The following is a 4,278-nucleotide window of genomic DNA, read 5'->3' on the forward strand; positions in this document are numbered from 1 at the left end:
GTACCCAAACAACAGGATGGTGTAGGCGTATACCGGTCATTAAAAATATTCATGCGAGTAGACTGCTGTTTTGATTGTTTTTTAAGTGTTTTCTCTCCAATTTATGCTTTGGCCACAAATACGGGTATAGAACAAGTCAACAACATTATTTGTATATGAGTTAACATAATGAGATTTTAAAAGTTAGATTTCAATGGACAGTTACTTTAAAATGTTATTGATTTGTACCAGAAGAGAGGAAGTGGTGAGTAGTGAGATGGCACAATATACTGTACACAGCCACACAAGCAGGCAGGCACTCATACTTACTCACACCACTAAGCATACACAATCAAGAGAACTTAAAGCAGTTTACATCAAAATATATACTCTGACTTATCCAAAACCATACATACAAATTACCTCCACCTCTTGAATAGCAGACTCATCAGGATACAGTTAGGTGCAATTATTTCCTTAAACACAATCTACGACAAAGCCTCTGTCCTCCCCACTCCACACTCATTTAATTTGTGGCCTTAATTGAGCCTAAAAAGGCAGGGAATGAGATGGAAGAGAAAGGTTAATGGGACTGACACAAAGGGCAGTACAGACATCAGAGAAGGACTAGCCTTAACTGTCACATCCAGACTGTGTCACAGTCTGAGCTGTGTCACAGTCTCCAGGAGCCAATTAGAGCTGGGGCTGCATCCAAAATGGCACTCTATTCCTTATATATATATATATATATATATATATATATATATACTGCTCAAAAAAATAAAGGGAACACTTAAACAATGTAACTCCAAGTCAATCACACTGCTGTGAAATCAAACTGTCCACTTAGGAAGCAACACTGATTGACAATAAATTTCACATGCTGTTGTGCAAATGGAATAGACAACAGGTGGAAATTATAGGCAATTAGCAAGACACCCCCAATAAAGGAGTGGTTCTGCAGGTGGTGACAGCAGACCACTTCTCAGTTCCTATGCTTCCTGGCTGATGTTTTGGTCATTTTTGAATGCTGGCGGTGCTTTCACTCTAGTGGTAACATGAGACGGAGTCTACAACCCACACAAGTGGCTCAGGTAGTGCAGCTCATCCAGGATGGTACATCAATGCGAGCTGTGGCAAGAAGGTTTGCTGTGTCTGTCAGCGTAGTGTCCAGAGCATGGAGGCGCTACCAGGAGACAGGCCAGTACATCAGGAGACATGGAGGAGGCCGTAGGAGGGCAACAACCCAGCAGCAGGACCGCTACCTCCGCCTTTGTGCAAGGAGGAGCAGGAGGAGCACTGCCAGAGCCATGCAAAATGACCTCCAGCAGGCCACAAATGTGCATGTGTCTGCTCAAACGGTCAGAAACAGACTCCATGAGGGTGGTATGAGGGCACAACGTCCACAGATGGGGGTTGTGCTTACAGCCCAACACCGTGCAAGACGTTTGGCATTTGCCAGAGAACACCAAGATTGGCAAATTTGCCACTGGCGCCCTGTGCTCTTCACAGATGAAAGCAGGTTCACACTGAGCACGTAACAGACGTGACAGAGTCTGGAGATGCCGTGGAGAAGGTTCTGCTGCCTGCAACATCCTCCAGCATGACCGGTTTGGCGGTGGGTCAGTCATGGTGTGGGGTGGCATTTCTTTGGGGGGCCGCACAGCCCTCCATGTGCTCGCCAGAGGTAGCCTGACTGCCATTAGGTACCGAGATGAGATCCTCAGACCCCTTGTGAGACCATATGCTGGTGCGGTTGGCCCTGGGTTTCTCCTAATGCAAGACAATGCTAGACCTCATGTGGCTGGAGTGTGTCAGCAGTTCCTGCAAGAGGAAGGCATTGATGCTATGGACTGGCCCGCCCGTTCCCCAGACCTGAATCCAATTGAGCACATCTGGGACATCATGTCTCGCTCCATCCACCAACGCCACGTTGCACCACAGACTGTCCAGGAGTTGGCGGATGCTTTAGTCCAGGAGATCCCTCAGGAGACCATCCGCCACCCCATCAGGAGCATGCCCAGGCGTTGTAGGGAGGTCATACAGGCACGTGGAGGCCACGCACACTACTGAGCCTCATTTTGACTTGTTTTAAGGACACTACATCAAAGTTGGATCAGTGTGGTTTTCCACTTTAATTTTGAGTGTGACTCCAAATCCAGACCTCCATGGGTTGATAAATTTGATTTCCATTGATAATTTTTGTGTGATTTTGTTGTCAGCACATTCAACTATGTAAAGAAGTATTTAATAAGAATATTTCATTCATTCAGATCTAGGAAGTGTTATTTTAGTGTTCCCTTTATTTTTTTGAGCAGTGTATATATAGAGCGCAGTACTTTTGACCAGGGCCCAACCTATATAGGGGAATAGCGTGCCATTTGAGATGCAACACTGGTCAGTAATTAAGCCACCTCCAGTAGAGTCAGTAGTGCCAGAGTCAGGCATTTGTTTCTCTGAAAGTACAGACCCTCTCCGAGAGCAGAGTTTGTAATGACCTCTATCTTTCTATCAATGTGCTCACTCAGGGTGAAGTCTGACTGCCGCTATATCCAATAGAAAGGTCACGGATGATGTAACAGATGAGAGGGGTGGAGGGAAGAGACAAGTTGTTGGGATTTAATGGCAAGGCGGCAGGGACAGTAGAGTGGGGACCCACTTTCACATGTCTATTCTTTCATTTGTGGCTTGCTCTATAACGACTCAATTAATGTGTTTTTGTTTTAAAAGACTGAAAAGGTGGGTTTTGCAAGTGCAAAATCAAAGAAGAGGTGCAGGCGCCCTGAATGGTGAGCATCAAACAATGTTTATGTTAGTGTGTGTGAGTGTTTTTTTTTCATCATGATAGTGTACGGATTTGGCTTGGTCTGCAAATCTTACATTCCATGTTTCCATTTTTTAAATGTTCTGTATGTGGGTTCATCTTAGGTTACAGTTTTTACCCCTTCACTTCTTAGAGGCTCATCCAACTTAAATTAAATGTATTGTTGTTGTTTATTGACGAGCCCTGCTTGAATTGAGATTAAAACCACATATGACTCATGCCTGATCCTGCTTCAATAGCAGAGTTGCCTTTGTGTTCCAGATAGATAGGACTGTGCAACACAGAATGACATTCAGCTGCTGCAGCACTTTTCTTTGGTAAATTGGACTAAGATCACACAATGTAGTAATACATTGGTACTGTATACATACACCCCTCTCTAAGATGAGGCGCAGAGACTGATAAAGTAGAAGCACTGAGGAAGCTCAATGGTTACACTTTACTCGAGCTCAGTGAGGTTGGTTGGAGAGCCTTTGTGAATAGCAGTTTTCAGTTCTTTTCACAGATTCTCGATTGGATTCAGGTCTGGACTTTGACTTGGCCATACACCATACCCACTGTCAAACATGGTGGTGGCAGCATCATGGTTTGGGCCTGCTTTTCTTCAGCAGGGACAGGGAAGATGGTTAAAATTGATGGGAAGATGGATGGAGCCAAATACAGGACCATTCTGGAAGAAAACCGGATGGAGTCTGCAAAAGACCTGAGACTGGGACGGAGATTTGTCTTCCAACAAGACAATGATCCAAAACATAAAGCAAAATCTACAATGGAATGGTTCAAAAATAAACATATCCAGGTGTTAGAATGGCCAAGTCAAAGTCCAGACCTGAATCCAATCGAGAATCTGTGGAAAGAACTGAAAACTGCTGTTCACAAATGCTCTCCATCCAACCTCACTGAGTTCGAGCTGTTTTGCAAGGAGGAATGGGAAATTTCAGTCTCTCGATGTACAAAACTGATAGAGACATACCCCAAGCGACTTACAGCTGTAATCGCAGCAAAAGATGGCGCTACAAAGTATTAACTTAAGGGGGCTGAATAATTTTGCATGCCCAATTTTTCAGTTTTTGATTTGTTAAAAAAGTTTGAAATATCCAATAAATGTCGTTCCACTTCATGATTGTGTCCGACTTGTTGTCGATTCTTCACAAAAAATACAGTTTTATATCTTTATGTTTTGAAGCCTGAAATGTGGCAAAAGGTCGCAAAGTTCAAGGGGGCCGAATACTTTCGCAAGGCACTGTATATCCTACACTCTTAGGAAAAAAGGTGTTATCTAGATCATAAAAGGGTTCTTCGGCTGTCCCCATAAGAGAACCCTTTGAAGAACCCTTTTTGGTTCCAGTTAGAACCTTGTGTTCCAGGGTTCTACCTGGAACCAAAAAGGGTTATATTTGGAACCAAAAATGGTTCTCCTATGGGGAAAGCCGAAGAACCCTTTTGGAACCCTTTTTCTAAGAGTGTTATAGTGG

Source organism: Oncorhynchus masou, chromosome 33, assembly GCF_036934945.1.
Source record: "Oncorhynchus masou masou isolate Uvic2021 chromosome 33, UVic_Omas_1.1, whole genome shotgun sequence".
Taxonomy (NCBI): Eukaryota; Metazoa; Chordata; class Actinopteri; order Salmoniformes; family Salmonidae; genus Oncorhynchus; species Oncorhynchus masou.